Source organism: Brachyhypopomus gauderio, chromosome 8 (assembly GCF_052324685.1).
Source record: "Brachyhypopomus gauderio isolate BG-103 chromosome 8, BGAUD_0.2, whole genome shotgun sequence".
NCBI lineage: Eukaryota > Metazoa > Chordata > Actinopteri > Gymnotiformes > Hypopomidae > Brachyhypopomus > Brachyhypopomus gauderio.
Window position 1 is genome coordinate 126,401 of NC_135218.1, and position 17,063 is coordinate 143,463.

Below are 17,063 nucleotides of genomic sequence, written 5' to 3' on the forward strand. Positions count from 1 at the left end.
CAACGATATCCAACGGCACAAATTCGCCATTCTCACCACGTCTTTGATTTAACGGCCTTACATACCACCTACGAAGGGATCGCTGTCGTCGTTTTTTCTGCCGTGACCGTAAAATTACCCAAAGGCTAATCTCCTCGAGTGTTGCCATGTTTGCATCGTTAAAATACCGAAGCCCTTTCTACGTTCTGTCCTCTAGTGGATGCCTCCAGTTTCACGTGTTGCACATAGGCTAGTATGTTCTCAGTAACGTTCACAACGCAGCCGGTTGTGTACGCGAACGCATGGGCAAACAGCAAGTATGTTCCAGCCTTAACCTGCGCGGCCGCGGACTCAGCCTGTAAACACATGAACGAGTTGGACCGGGCCACGGACTGGGCCAGCTGATGCGGGCTGACGGTAGGGCGGAGATCAGAAAAAAACAACTTGTCCCAGAAAATCCGGGCCGGACTACGAAAACATACAGCAGTTTAAATTGTAGATAACATGTTATTTTAAATGTACTGCTGTCGCCTCTGCAACGTCTAAAGCACCATGTACAAATTACCTTAACACGATTAACACGGACGTAAGTGGCGGTCTTAAAGGTTCCAGAGCACTGCACACAGTTTTTTTTTTTAAGCTATTGAAATTCTTGGATTAAAACTAACCACCAAATATAGGTAAGAGGAAGAAATACCCACGTTAGAGTTGTAGGTTGTTCTTTGGATGCACTTTGCGTAAAACAACTTGGGGCGAACGTAAGGGGGGGGGGGTGGCGAACGTAAAATGTTACCGGAGGGGTTTAAAATGGACACAGCGATAAAAAAACAGATTTAAAGTGTGCAGGAACAGTCTGAATCGTGGTTTGAACTAACCTAGGTTTTTTGCCGGGACCGAATATTAAAAAGAAGAATAACCGGGACAAACCGGGACAGCCCGGTAAAACCGGGACAGGTGGCAACACTAATACACACACACATACAGATATATATATATATTAGTGGGCCAGTCTGTCAGGAACTCCCGGGCCACTTTTTCTCCCCAGTCCGCCCCTGGATGTATGGTTATCAGTGAATGTTCCTACACGCCATCAGCGTCATTTAAACCTCTGCGAGCGAATGGCATCGCATTTAGTATTTGTGCAATTTGTAGTATATTTCGCTTTGTATTGGTTTCTATTGTTAGTCTATAATGTCAGCCGAGCGGCTCCCGACATAATCGTTAAACAGCATCCTGAACTCGTAGTTTGGAGCTGTCGGTCAGCTCCGAATCGTTCACCCAACATAAATTAACAAACAAAAAATATAAACGATCTTCATTTCCACGAATCCTACAAATGCGATGCCACTCGCTCGCAGTGGTTTAAATGACGCTGATGGCGTGATGAACGTTCACTGACGAACAATCTGTAATAAATCTGTTTTATGTTGTGACGTGGGGGTGAAGTGTTATCAGTGGGAGGACACTTGCTGAGAAGAGCATTTTATATAAGGGGTTTCACATTTAACATTAACTTAACTACGTTAATATAATAGAAGACACAAGGACAGCACGATCATGATGAGGCATGACTAAACTAGACGACACCACAAACCACTACAGCGACACAACACGGATTTATATTCGCGGATATATATTTATATTATATAAATATATTTATTTATTTGTTTATTATTGAATATTTGATTATTCTGCTACCTCCTGTTATCGCTGAACTAAACTTTCGGCACGAGACTTTCAGCGCGAGCTCTTCAGCGCGAGTTCTTCTGTGCGCGTTCATGTACGTTGCTCCAGAGTTTGAAAAAACACAAGAACAAACGAATTACTTGTTATATTCCTTGTTGACACTTGTGGAAGATATTTTACTGTAGTTGGCTTCGTTTTTTTTGTGTTGTTGTATGTCAAATGTAAAACAAAGTTCAAACTTAGCGCCCTTGGAAGCAGAAGGAGGTAGGAAGAAAAATTGTATTAATCCAAAAGAGTGATTTATTTAATTTAAAACGAAGGGAGATGTGATTGTTGTTTTGTTTTCAGTAAGAGCTGCGGCTCATAACATAAAGTTGAGTTCATGTGCAAGTTTGCTAGGAGTGACGTATTTAAAGTTTGGACCCTGTTCTACACATTATCTGTGAGGTATGGTGCTAGGGCATTTGTGTTTATTTTTTATTTTTTGCCACATTTTGTAGTTTTCACGGTGTCAAATGTCGGTGGCGAAAGGAGGAGAGAATAAAGATACACCAGTCGAAGCTCCGAGCATTGTTTGTGTGATTAATCCAAGTGGTCCGCTACACGGATGACTAAAGCGAACATACCAGAGAACGAGTACAGATAAACACGAAAACACTCAAACTTACCCATGCACAGTGGCGTGCACAATTAGACCCCAACTCTGCCCTTTATCAACGAAAGTGCCCTTTTGAAACTTCGTTTTTTATTATTATCATTTTACTGAGGTCGGTTTGAAATGATCTTTTGAAAACCTGAGCGATTAAAAACAATGCCCTGAAATGCGCCACCACCTCGCACACACCCGACCTCTCTCTTCCTTTAACACCAGATGCGCTGCAGCAGCAGTTCAGTTCAGCGAGTGGAAGGAAGCGTCTTCAGCACAGCACGCACGCTCACAGATAGACTTCTTCTCCCGTCCCCACCAGCCAGGTCACATACAACGTTTTCTGTTGTATACGTTTTGTTAGGCAACATAAATTAACACATTCGTTTGTGAAAGAAGAAACGGGAAGTTCCCCATTACCTGTGAAAAATGTCCATCTGCATTCGTGTAATGACAACAGTCAGTAGCCTATAACTCATTCTCGTACTTTTTGGTCTTTTTACTGTCTTAATTGTAGGCCTATATTGATTTACTAATTGCAAAATATATGCAACAATGCCTGCAGACAGTGGAGGGTAAACAGAAGTTAACTGAAGGACAATGACTGTATAGTTAATATTGGATATGGATTTTATCAGTTGGCGGTGTGACTTTTTCCATTGAAAACTCAAGTTTAGAGAATGTTACTAATAAAAGTCAAATTTCATTCAACTTGTAATTGCGCTTGTAATTTTTTTTATAATGAATTGTTCCACGTGCGCTAAAAAGTGCCCCCCCAGCACTTGCCCCCCAAAATGTCTGTGCACGCCACTGCCCATGCACACACCACATACTCTCATACAGAACACATACTCTTTAACGATAATGTCGAATTTAGATTAGTGGTAGACAATGAGTGGCAGTAGCCGCTCGGTGGTTGATGGCTGATGCTGCGGTGTTACGTGAACTGTGGATTTTGGGGAGGTTATTTTCTCTTTCGGTTAATTTTGGTTTAACAGGTGGATTGCCTCGGTACGGGTGGATTCTGTCGGCCAATCGAAGATCGTGATTTGGATGAGGGGGAGGATATTCGGCTTCATAATCTGCATGACGGAGTTGCTGGAAGTTGCCGGGAGGCGACGCGAGCATTTACTGCCTTTACGGTTGTGTGTGTGACTTTTGAGAAACTGTAGCTCATGATTCTCATGTGAGAGGTGAGGGTTTGTGCGATAGCTTTTGTCATGAATTGTCATGAATAGCGTTGTGAAAATCGCCACCATGGAGTAAGAACGTAGTAGCATGTGCACAATTATAGACACCCATGCAGGGATGTTTTATAAGAAACACCAGTATAGAGGCGGGCACCGTGTATGTATATTTATCGTCGTAGATATATTTTCTTTATTTATGTTAGTAAGGTGTGAGTCTTGCTTTGTTAACTTAGTGTAGTATATTTTGTTTGTTTCTTTTCTTTGGTTCCGTCTACTGCTCCTTTCCTTGGTTGGTTTATGGTCAATCGTGTATTTTTGTACGTACGTGTCTGTTCAGTGTTTTGCTGCGTAGAAAAGGCTCTTCTACCCATTACCACTCTGCAGTAAAGAGTTTTCTTACGTATCCGTCTGGTTTTCGCGTTCTTCTTTAATTTCATCTTGTCCACTACGCACATGCTACTACCCCACACACCCCAAACCTAGACCCATGACATCGTGGGGTTGTAACAGACGCAATCTAGACTAACAATAGAAACCAATACAAAGCGAAATATACTACAAATTGCATAAATACTAAATGCGATGCCATTCGCTCGCAGAGGTTTAAATGACGCTGATGGCGTGTAGGAACATTCACTGATAACCATACATCTATAATAATAAACCCTTTAAATTTAGTGCTGTCGTTAACGGTCTACCACTGTAGATTCACGTACCCTCCTATAATCTTAATTCGACGTTATCGCTAAACAGTATTCTGAACTAGTAATATAGAGCTGTCTAGCTGGATGTCGGCTAGTATTTCACTCAACATAATTTTTAAACAAAAGTTATGAACCATCTTCATTTCAACAAATGGCGATTCGGAGCTCGTCGGGATGATTTTAAGCGAGTGGCCGATACGCAGAGTCACCCAAGAGTCTTTAGATGTCTGTCAGCAGAGGCAGGCGGCGTTTCTGGACAACGGAGACCACAGTCACGCAGCACTGGTCACACTAAGTGCCACGATTATGTGGCAGCTGCCACAAGGTGCCATTTCTGGGTGGCACAGTGGTCACTTTCGTGCTGCTTACATGCTACTTACACGCCAAACAGGGACCGCACTCTTACAGGAAATTTAGCAGAAAGACGCGCCTCTTAATGACCTCTGATATGTTTTGTGATTGGCTAAATGCAGTTCGATTAGCTCTGAGTTTGTTTGCTCATCCTACGTATCCCGGATGAACCGCATTTCAACCTGAACCTGAATTTCGACCCGAACCTGAATTTCGACCCGAACCTGAATTTCGACCCGGACCTGAATTACGACCCGAACCTGAATTTCGACCCGAACCTGAATTTCGACCTGAACCTGAATTGCGACCCGAACCTGAATTGCGACCCGAACCTGAATTTTAACTCGAATTTTTGCATACCTGCGAGGATTTTACAGACTGTTTTTTCAAGTAATAATGATTTCAGGTTCAGGTTCTGGTGACACTATAATAGCTCCATAAGTACGGTTCGATTCGCGACGGTTTGGGAGTGTTTCCAGGTCCCAGTCTGCCGGTCCCTTCGGGTACTTTTTTCGTACCTACTCGCTCGAGGTTCTAACTGTTCCGAAGCGGTACAGTTCTGTGACGTGGACGAACAGCATGACACTGATTGGCCAGGGAGTGTCGTCACAGGTTGCGACAGGAGAGCGACTCCTCCGCTATGCTATGGACTCCTCAGCCATTTTTAAAACCCAAGGAGCGAAGTCTGTTCCCTGGTCAAACGCTGAGGTACAAACCTTTCTGTTAATAATCAGCGATCAAAAAATCCAGGGCGAACTGGACGGGGCCACTAGAAATGTAAAGGCTTTTAGCGAGGTTTCCGCGCTAATGGCCACTCATGGCTACCAGCGGTCCGTTCAGCAGTGCCGGTCGGTCCAAGCTAAAAAAGCTTAAAAGCGATTACTGGGCGGTGAAGGACCATAACGAACGCAGCGGAGCAAACCGCAAAGACTGGAAATGGTTCCAGCAAATGGATGCCATATACGGTCACCGGCCAGCCAGTAACGGAAGAGAAAACGTGCTGGACATGACAATGTCGGTGCTGGAGGCCACGGAGAATGGTGAGTGTATTGTGATTTCACAGTTTTACTACTAGGCTCATAAAAGATGTAATATGAACGTAATATGAACGCATATATTGTAAATGCAGGAATTTAGAGCTGTGTTTGTAGTTAATGTTACCACCACAGTCACTACTGTACAATAGCTAGCTCTTAGCCTTGCTAGTTGCTAGTTAGCTGTAGCCATAAACAAAGTGTGAGCAGCGATGACGTGCTACCCATTTTGTGCAGTTACGCTATATTGTTGTTGCTTTCACGGGAATGCTTGTTTTTAATATTTGTTATTTTTTACGTTCAAGATTCCCCTTCCACTGACGAGGCGAGCGGAGTTGGCGGAAAATGTTTCCTTCAACCGGGCTTTCCTCGGGGTGCTTGGCGAACTTGTGAACACCATGCGAGACAGACGCCAGTAAAAGCACACAAAATGTTGCTTGTAGTACTACGGCGAGTGTAAATTATTAGCTGTGAAGACAGTCAAATGCGTGTTTTCCACTACGCCGGTTTTAAAAGTATTAGCGGCTCGCTAGGCTTGTAAACTAACCGCGCACCACGAAAATGTAGCAGTGTGTCACCCCGTTTGTGCAGGTGAGCTTGTGGACCGGCTGAGGAGCCGCATGAAACCAGGCAAAGAGCCGCGGGTTGGCCACCCCTGCCCTAGTGGAAATGCGCCAATATACACACCCTTCATATACACACCTTCATTGTATACAGTGTTGGGTAAGTTACTTTAAAAAAGTAATTCGTTACAGTTACAAGTTACCTTGTTTAAAATGTAATTGTAGTGTAACTTTTCTGATTACTTTTGAAAAGTAATGTAACTAATTACTTTTGGATTACTTTTTGATTACTTTAAGGTTTAAATGAGTATTGACCCATGATCAACATTTAATTTTTGAGAACTGACAGTGTGAAACTTAAGAGTACTATGCTGAGAGGGAATTGCTGACAGGCAATCACAGGAGGTCCACAAGAAGAGATGCCTGCACCAGGCATGTAAGATCAGACTCCTGTCATCGGGCCATACTCTTTTCTGCTCCTCCACCAGGCTCCACCATTTTCACCGTTTGCAGACAAGCAGGTTCAGAAACCACTTCTTTCCCACAGCGGTCACCTTATTGAACTCTTCCCAAAGACCATTCTTTCCTTCCCCTCTATCCATACCTTACCATCCACACAAAATTTACATTTACATTTTATGGCATTTGGCAGACGCCCTTATCCAGAGCAACTTACATTTTTATCTAATTTTTTTTATACAAGTGAGCAATTGAGGGTTAAGGGCCTTGCTCAGGGGCACCTCAGTCATGGCCTCAGGTCTGGGAATCGAACCCACAACCCTCCGGTCACAAGACCAGTTCCCTAACCGCCAGGCCACGACTGCCCTAATCTGTACAGTGTTCCTCTTCAATTCACATCCATAAAGCCCTTTCTACAGTGGTATAGGATAATCTGTATATTATCTGTATGATTCCATCTGTATTTATCACATTTATTTATATCATATATTTTCTTTGCCCTGTGCATTGTACTGCCATAACTACATTACACACACATGCGTTTCCCTAGGTAATTTATCTACTCTGCACATATCTATTAACCATCTTTACTTACACTAGCTGTAAATAACTGCATTTTATCTCTAAATACTGCATTCTATACAATCTGCACGTGTTGCACTTGATTAGATACCAAACTGCATTTCATTACTTCATACAAATTTAATTTAAATGTATTGCTTGTTGAACGGTAGGTCTAAGATAGGTCCAAAGATACCAATTGGGTAGGCTAGGTCGTGTCATAGACATCGACAAACGTTTTTCCAACACCAAACAGTCATAAATACTCATTTGATACCATCTGTCATTGTCTATAATAGTCATGTATGATTTCAACGAATACCTGTTTAGGACTTTAAACAGCTAATTTGGTTAGCCTGTAAATCAAGCTAGCGTGCTAAAGGACAAACACATTCAAGTGAATGGTAGTAGCTAGCCCAGCAGGTAGCTAACTATGGAAACCTCAATAGTGGGTTGGCCACCTGTCCCGGGCTGTCCCGGTTTTCCTTCTTTTTAATATTCGGTCCCGGCAAAAAAAAAAATAATTTAATTAACCTAATTTTCGCTAGGTTAGTTTAAATTGTATCTGCACACTTTAAATCTGTCTTTTTTTTCTCGCTGTGTCCACTTTTTTACTATGATGTGGCTCTTTGCCGTAACACAGTAAAAAAAAAAAAAGTGGCTCTTGGTCTCTGACGGGTTGGCCACCCCTGGTCTATACACTTAGAATTTCGCCACTTACACTCCAGGATCCGTGTGGATCGTTTGAGACTACACATGTGCTCGTTGTACCATAGCGCTATTTTTCTGTCAGTGGCTCTCTTATATTGCAATGGTACAGTCTCGATGTGCTCGGTAAAATGGTCTAGTCCTTCCGGATCAATGTTTGTCAGACCCGGTAAAATAAGACCAAGTCTAAAGTATGACTACAATTATTCGTAGGACCCACCACATTCTGAGTGATACCCATTGAATCAAGAATTGCTTGAAAATATATGCTAAAAGAGTCACATAGATTTTCAAAATGAATGTTAAAATCACCAACTATAATCACCTTATCGGCTGATAGCACTACATGAGACAGGAAGTCTGAAAACTCCTGCAAGAATCGGGGGGGTGGTAAATAGTAATTAACATAAACGGCTGCAATGCTTTGTTGGTTGTTTTTGATACAGTGACGATGAGATGTTCAAAAGAATTAAACTTGAAGCTGAATTTTTGAGAAATGCCTATATTAGAGTCATATATTGTGGTGACACCACCTCCTCGACCATTTGGACAGATTTATGAACATATCAATAGCCAGAAAGATATAGCATATATATAGCCAGACAGATATAGCTTCATTTAGTGCCATATAGTCGTCTGGTTAGGTCCAGGTAGATTATGGTAATCATTTAATTAACAAGCAATGCTTTAGATATGACCAAGATGGCGGCGCGTGAACAAAGCGAGGCTCAGCGTCTATCCAGAATCTGCTTTTTAACAGTTCTTTGCCTATTTTTACATGGATTATTCATCCAGAATTGCTCGGCGTTACTGTCCTACAGCAGACTCGAGCTTCTGGACATCAAAAATCAAATCGCCGACAGTTTTAAAGCCGATCTCCAACTCATTCCAGAGATCTCCAGAACACCGGAGGCTGCACACTCGTCCCGGCCGGGCGGAAGTGCACGCAGGCGGCGCCGAGAACGTAAACAAAGGCGGGGTAAGCGTGGAGGGCTACGAGCTAAGCTTAAGCTAACTCCACACCGGCTGCCGTTACCCAGCATTTTCCTCGCTAATGTCTGTTCTCTGGCTAATAAAATGGATGAATTACGACTCTCCATTGACAATAATAGACGAATTATGGCCATGATTTTCACCGAAACATGGTTTAACAACAGCTGCCGAAACAACGCTATTGAGTTAGTAGGACGGCATGTACACCGCGCCGACAGGACAGCAGATGACTCCGGGAAGACCAGAGGTGGAGGTTTGTGCATTTATATAAATAAAGCTTGGTGCACGGACTCTGCTACTACCGAGAGACATTGCTCACCGAATGCGGAGTTTATTATGGTCAAATGTAGACCTTACTATCTCCCAAGAGAACTCACTTCAATCATCCTCATTGCTGTTTATGTCCCCCCGGATGCTAATACTAAACTGGCTATGAAAGAACTTTATTCAGCCATTAGTAAACATCAAACTAAATATCCTGAGGCTGCTTTTATTGTTGCTGGAGACTTCAACCACTCCAACTTAACAGTTCTCCCCAGATTCCACCAATATGTCTCCTGCCACACCAGAGGGGACAAAACCTTGGATCATGTTTATTCTAACCTGGCTGGAGCATACAAAGCGACACCCCTCCCCCACATTGGTCAATCTGACCATCTCTCCATTTTCCTCACACCTCGGTATTCACCACTCATCCAACGTGTGAAACCCACTGTGAGGACAATTAAAGTTTGGCCAGAGGGGACAGATGCTGTGCTTCAGGACCGATTCAGGAACACCGATTGGAATACATTCACTCATACAGACTTGGATCAGTATGCCTCATCTGTACTGGACCACATCTCCACCACTATAGACAGTGTCACCACCCAGAAACAGATCACCATATACCCCAACCAGAAGCCCTGGATGAACAGGGATGTTCGTCTCCTGCTGAAGGCCCGCAACATCGTCTTCAGGTCAGGGGATGCACAGGCCTACAGTACAGCCAGGGCTGAGCTAAAGAGGGGCATCAGAAAGGCCAAACACCAATACAAGGAAAAGGTAGAACACTTCTCCAACTCTGACTCCCGACGTATGTGGCAAGGTCTTCAGACAATCACTGATTACCGGACCATCAACACCTCCCCTCCCTCCTCTGATGTCCCATTTCCTTGACGAGCTTAACAATTTCTATGCTCGCTTTGAGAGAGGGAATACAACACCTTCAACCAGGGCATATGTGTCTGCAGATCACCAACCCCTCACTCTTTTTCCCACTGATGTAGGAGCGGCGCTGGGTAGGATTTAAATCCACAAGGCTGCAGGTCCTGATGGCATTCCTGGACGTGTTCTCAGAGCGTGTTCTGGAGAGCTGGCAGGAGTGCTGACGGACATATTCAACCTGTCCTTAGCTCATGCTGTGGTACCGAACTGCTTCAAAACCACCTCCATCGTCCCGATACCCAAAACCTCCAACCCAACAAGACTCAATGACTACCGCCTGGTAGCCCTCACCCCCATCATCACTAAGTGCTTCGAGCGGCTGGTCTTAGCACACCTCAAGTCTTGTCTACCACTCACACTAAACCCCCACCAATTTGCATACCACCAGAACAGAAGCACAGAGGATGCAGTCTCCATAGCACTGCATTCTGTCCTCTCACACCTGGACAATAAAAACACCTTCGTCAGAATGCTGTTCTTAGACTAGTTCAGCTTTCAACACAGTCATCCCCTCAAAACTCCTCACAAAACTCAGACTTAGGTATCAGTTCCCACACCTGCAACTGGCTACTGGACTTCCTAACCAACCGACCCCAACATGTCCAGTTGGACAACCACTGTTCATCCACCATCATCATAAACACTGGTGTACCACAAGGCTGTGTGTTGAGTCCCTTCCTGTACTCCCTCTTCACCTATGACTGCAAACCTGTCGATGGTTCCAACGTCATCATTAAGTTTGCAGATGACACCACGGTGATCGGCCTCATCAAAGACAGCGATGAGACTGCCTACAGGGAGGAGGTGGATTGTCTGGCTGAGTGGTGGGACACTAACAACCTCAAGCTGAACACTGAGAAAACCAAAGAGCTCATCGTGGACTTCAGAAGGAATGCTGACCCACATCCACCCATCCACATCAAAGGGACGGCTGTGGAGCGTGTGAACAGCTTCAAGTTCCTTGGCGTCCACATCTCTGAGGATCTCACTTGGATGACCAGCTGCTCCAAGCTAGTTAAAAAAGCCCACCAGTGCCTCTTCTTTCTGAGGACTTTGAAAAAGAACCACCTGGCCTCAGACATCCTGGTGAACTTTTACCGCTGCACCATTGAGAACACCCTGACCAACTGCATCACAGTATGGTACGGGTGCTGCTCTGCCACAGACCGGAAGGCGCTGCAAAGGGTGGTGAAAGTCGCCCAGCGCATCATTGGAGCACCACTTCCTGGCATAGAGGACATCTACAGGAAGCGGTGTATGGATAGGGCTCGGAAAATAATCAAGGACCCCAGCCACCCAGCACACAAACTTTTTAACCTCATGCCCTCTGGGAGGCGTTACAGGAGCCTCCGGACTAAGACCACCAGGTACCGAAACAGCTTTTTTCCAAAAGCTGTCACACTCCTGAACTCTGCCTCCTGAATTCAAACAACAACACTGGTCTGAACCCCAACACATACATTAAACACCACCGAACACTTTAAAACGTCACTACCAGTTCCCCGTTGAACAGTCCCACCAGGATTTCGCGGGCCTTTTTTGTGATTGTTGCGGGCTAAAATGTTTGATGTTGCGGGTGTTTTAAAAAAAAATTGCGATGGAAGTTGCGGTGTGTTTTTGCTTTTTTGTGAGTACATTACAATAGGGAGTAAATGTTGTATGGTTTCCTCTATTTAGTAGTCCATTTTAATTATCTATTTACCTATTTATTCAGGGTTGCCAACTTTTCAAGATCGCTTGGAGTGAGATTTGAACCTGGAGGGGGTGGCGAACATTAATTAAACGTAAGTTGTTACCCGGCGGCCTGTAAAATGGACACAAATTAAGTATTATATCGAGATCGATCGCCAGTGGTTGTGCCAGAGCGAACTAGTAACTCATAGATATGGATCAGAGATAAATAAACTTTATCTCTGACTTTAAACTTTATCTCAGTTTAAAAAGTTTAAACTTATAAACTTTATCTCAGACCCTCGCCGCTTGCGTGCGCTGCAGTGACTTTGCGGGCTACCGTTGCATTGTGGGGAATGTAGTGTTTGTGCATGCATAACACCATCAGGCGGCTGTGGCCTGCGGGCCGGTTCTAATAGTAATTAAATATCATCCAGGGGGCCATAGATAATCAATTCGCGGGTAGGATCTGGACAGTTTATCCCCGCTTTCATGTAGTGTACCGGGATACTGCTTTTCCCGATCTTTTTGCCGTTATTTTCGTCGCTCATGCTGCTTTCAGTCTGCTCCTCTTGAACGTATATACGGAAGTAAGGCGGGAGTTTGTCGACGTCACATCAAGACGACATCAGTGATTGGTCAAATTTGCGGGAAAGTTGCGGTGATTGGCTGAAGTTGCAACACCGCCCTGAATTCGCGGGGTTTGCTTGAAGTTGCGTTGAAGTTGCAAATCGCAACATCGTGACTTTCTGGAGGGTCTGATTGAATATAATATAATATATATATATTAGGGCTGGGTATTGATTCAAATTCCAAGAATCGATCCGATTCCGATTCTGAAGATTAGGAATCGATTTTTTTCGATTTAATCCGATTTAATCGATTCGATCCGATTCGATCCAATTCGGGGTTTAGTGTTATTAAAAATGTATTTGAGCTGTTTCCTGACTGTGTACAGAAGCAACATGTTAAAACTAGTATTATATCGATAGTTACTGGTAGTTGGTAGTTACTGATGGCTGGAAGACTGGTGAAAAGGGTCATCATAAATCTACCTTCAAGAAAGGTAATCCAGGACAATAAACAGAGGACATCTTTGAGGTGTCTATATCTGCAACAGTGGGCTCCTACTGGGACACTAACCAGTGCATTATTATTATGATTGAAATAATTAAGAATTCACACAAAAGCTGTTGCTACCGAATGCATTTTTATTTTAAAAGTGCTCACACTTAATAAACTGAAAGTATAAAATGTAAACGTGTATTTTTCTTTAAAGTGAGAATATAAGAACAGAACTCTCACGTTACGGTCCCCGACCCCTCCGTTTTGGGCGTGTTAACGCCGTCTGCGTCCAATCGTCTACGTCGGTGTATCTCCGTGGGTGCGGGTGCGTCTTGTGATAGTCCTCACCTGTGGCTCGTCTCGTAATCACGTGGGGTTGATGTGGTTTGTCTATTTAATTTGCGCTCGCGCAGCGTCCTGTGCTCGTCGTTGTTTGAGTCACACATGTTCTATGTAAACGTGTTTTATGTGCGCTGTCTGCGCTTTGGTAAATGTAATAAACGTAATGATTTGGAAAGTGCAAAGGATTCTATCTCGTCCATCGCCTTGCGCCCAACGTTACAAGAACATTTTAAACTTTTTTTAAACTGTAAAAACACTGGGTTAAACGGTCAGTGACACGGACTAACTGTAAATAGTCACTGACACTGGATAAACTGTCCTTCTGTTTTTAGAGTTCCGATTTAACTATCGTCGTTACCGGCACTGTCTGACGCCAAGTCGTTTTACAGTTAGTTAGACCGAGCACGCCTGCGTGAATTCAGTGACGAGGCGGGGGTAAAAGTTCACTAAAAAAAAATCGATCTTTGGATATACGAATCGATTATCAGATCATTATATGCGAATCGATTCTGAATCGGAAAATTGATTTTTTCAACACAGGCCTATACACACACACACACATATATATATATAAAATGTAGTGGGCCTGTCACGGTACAGCGCCCCTCTACTGGTCGCCCCCGTCTACAGCGGCAGCTTGTCCTGTGGGTGTGGTGTTGTGTTCGTCCCTCAGGTGGGCGGAGCCCGCGATCATGGTCGTTTGTTCATCTATATATGTCTTGTCTTTGTACCAGTTGACCGCTGGTTATTATATCCTTAATTTGGATCAGTTCACGGGTTTTGGTTTGCGCACTTTACATATTAAACCATCCTTTTTCCCTGAGACTCGCCGTGATCGCTTCCATTTATTTTTGCTCACCCTGCCCGTCACACGGCCAGTCTGTCAGGAACTCCTGGGCCACTTTTTCTCCCCAGTCCGCCCCTGTCCCTGACCTCAGGGTCAAAGTCAAAAGTCAAATGTATTTATATAGCTCTTTTTACAATACATGTTGTCACAGAGCAGCTTTACAATCGTAAGAAAGAACGATTGAGCCCTATTAGAGTTAGAGCCCTATTAATTTATTTTATATTTTAATTCTATTATTTTATATAATCTTGGAATGTTTCATTAGAATGACATTTTCCACTTAAAATCAGCTCAATAACTAAACATTATTAGTGCATACACCTCAGTGATCCACAGAAAAATTGTTTGATCCTGCACTGACTGTAGCTGGCCCATGGACAACAGTGGGAATTTTACATTTCTGATACTATGTAAATCTGAGCTAGATGACAGATATGTGTGGCCAGTCAGAACAAATCTGAAGTACAAAAAAGACAAAAAAAGGACAAAAGGAAAAGACAGGAAGATCATAGACAGGGCTCTCAAGTCTCACGCATTGAGCGTGTGACACACGCATTTGACCGTCTTCACACGCTCACACGCCACACTTCCGATTTCACACGGCGAGAAAAAAAAATCTAGTTTATTTACCTCCGATCCATATCTATGTCGCCCTCCACTGGCGATCGATCGCAATCAGTGATGTCAGTAACGCGTTACTCTAATCTTACCACTTTTTTCGGTAACAAGTAATATAACGCGCTACTATTTCCAGTCCAGTAATCAGATTAAAGTTTCTTATCCAAATAACTGTGCGTTACTATTTATATTTTCCCTAGTAAAATATATATTTTTGCTTTCTTCTTGGCTCAGTTCTACTTTTGCGTCTGACCGTAGCGCTCGACTCCGCACGCTGCGCGCGACCCTGTGAGAGCGCGAGCGCGTTTTTACACGTCATTCTGTGCAGTGTCCTCCCGTAACGATATGTGGTAGTGTAAAGAAACACCCCTCAAAAACAGGGGAAGGAACATTTACCTGACCAATTTTAATGTTGCTTTGTGTTCCACGTTTGAAAAGTGCTGGAATTTTGACTAACGTCGCCTACTTTAAAATGCTTGAAATTGTAATGGTATTTCGTTTCACAAGCTGTCTGACTGAACTGGGGTGGGTTTCCCGAAACGTTCGTAGCGCTAAGTACTTCTTAACCTCGTACGTTTCATACGAGGTTACGAAGTACTTGGCGCTACGAACGTTTCGGGAAACCCACCCCAGTTCGCTTGTATTACGTTTACAAATAAATTTACAAATAATACCGCGCAGCTACACAAACGTAATGTCAGGAGATACTGTAGCGACTACTACTCCTCACAGCGAGTCTTGCCCTTGAAGTGACACTGGGGGGCGGCGACTGCGCGCGCGAGGGTTGCGTTATCAATAAAGTTTCCCTCCTCGGGATTTTTGGATTAAGCAGTTTCTGCCTCGGTTACCGAACCTGCTTCAATACATTGTTACTGTTAAAAATGCACTTCCAATAAAGTGAGTATTGGAAAAATGTATTTTGCTGCTGAATGTAACTACTAAAGTAACTTGTAATCTAACGTAGTTACTTTTAAAATCAAGTAATATGTAACGTAACCAAGTTACTTTTAAAAGGAGTAATCAGTAATCGGATTACTTTCTCAAGGTAACAGCCATCACTGATCGCAATATACAAACCCCCACCCCGCTCAACAACTTACGTTCGCCACCCCCCCCCCCCCCCCCCCCCCCCCCGCTCAACAATTAACGTTCGCCACTCCCCCGTCAACAACTCTGTCTTTCGAAGGATTGTGGAGATTCTTGTAGCCGGAGTTATGAGTAAATATATCCAGAAAGTATTTGTAGATGTATCAGATGTAAACAAACAAACAGATAGGAAAAAAACACTCCGCAGCAGCCACCATGGGCATGTAAGACATGTGAAAGATCCACAGACCCAGATTGGTCATGCCACCATTTTCATTTGACCACTTCAAAGGAACCTAAACATAGAGCCTGTACGTTCTTCACTTGAAAAAACAACAAACACACATCCCACTCATCAATGGCAGTGCTGTGGAGTCTGTGAAAAGCACAAAGTTCCTGGGAGTGCACATCACAGATGATCTTACATGGCCTACAAACACCACCGCCCTGGTCAAGAAGGCACAGACACGACTCCACTTCCTGCGGAGGATGAGAAGGGCTGACCTGCCCACATCTGCACTCACCACCAGTGTTGGGAACGTTACTTAATTAGTTATAGTTACTCACTACTTAGTAATTAGTTATAGTTACTCACTACTCAAAAAAGTAACTGAGTTAGTAACTGAATTACTCTATAGTAAAAGTAACTCGTTACCAGGGAAAGTAACAGTTTGCATTACAGTAAAAAAAATTAAATTAATAAAATTTTTTTAAGTTTTTTTTTTTTTTGTTGTTGTTGGCATCCGTCTGTCTCAAGAGACAATGGAATTTGCGCCTTGGTTTTGGCCTGTATAGTTACAACGCTTAACATGGCTCAACAGCCCAAGCTTCGAGCGGCACAGTCTGCCGCAATTTCTGCAGGCAAGGTTAGCGTTAGAGTCTACTGGCACTACAGCCTGTTGTTTGCGCATTCTCTTAACCTCCCACTGATCCACTCTTCTTCTCTCGCCCGCTCTTGCACACATCTTTGAAACGGAGAAGTGTCCTGCGTGTGCGTCTGGAGCCCAGGGTAAGCTCACCGTATAAGATGTCTTTAGGGATCCGACCCTCCTGCATTCGTATAACATGACCAAGCCAATGTAGTTGTGACTGGGAAAGGAGAGCAAACATACTAGGTATTTTTGCTTTTGCTAGCACATCCTTGTTTGGAACACGGTCTTGCCAGCTGATACCTAGAATCTTTCTCAAACAGCGCAGATGAAAGGTGTTGAGTCGGTGTTTTTGACAAGAATATAAGGTCCATGTTTCATTCATAGTCCGGGTCCATCTGCCACTACTGATGATCTGGTTAACCACTATAACTCAGAACTTCATTCTCTACTGGACTCACATGCTCCATTAAAAACCCGGACTG

At 43.7% G+C, this 17,063-nt stretch overlaps 2 long non-coding RNA genes across 2 annotated transcripts; both read left to right on the top strand.

The window, feature by feature from the left end:
- Positions 1-813: 813 nt before the first annotated feature.
- Positions 814-4,319, top strand: LOC143521136 (uncharacterized). The gene is made up of 2 exons (XR_013132659.1): positions 814-1,929; positions 2,014-4,319. It is a non-coding gene; the product is annotated as an uncharacterized LOC143521136 (long non-coding RNA).
- Positions 4,320-4,989: 670 nt separating this feature from the next.
- Positions 4,990-7,651, top strand: LOC143521141 (uncharacterized). Its single transcript, XR_013132661.1, has 3 exons — positions 4,990-6,005; positions 6,182-6,313; positions 6,494-7,651. It is a non-coding gene; the product is annotated as an uncharacterized LOC143521141 (long non-coding RNA).
- The last annotated feature ends 9,412 nt before the right edge of the window (positions 7,652-17,063 follow it).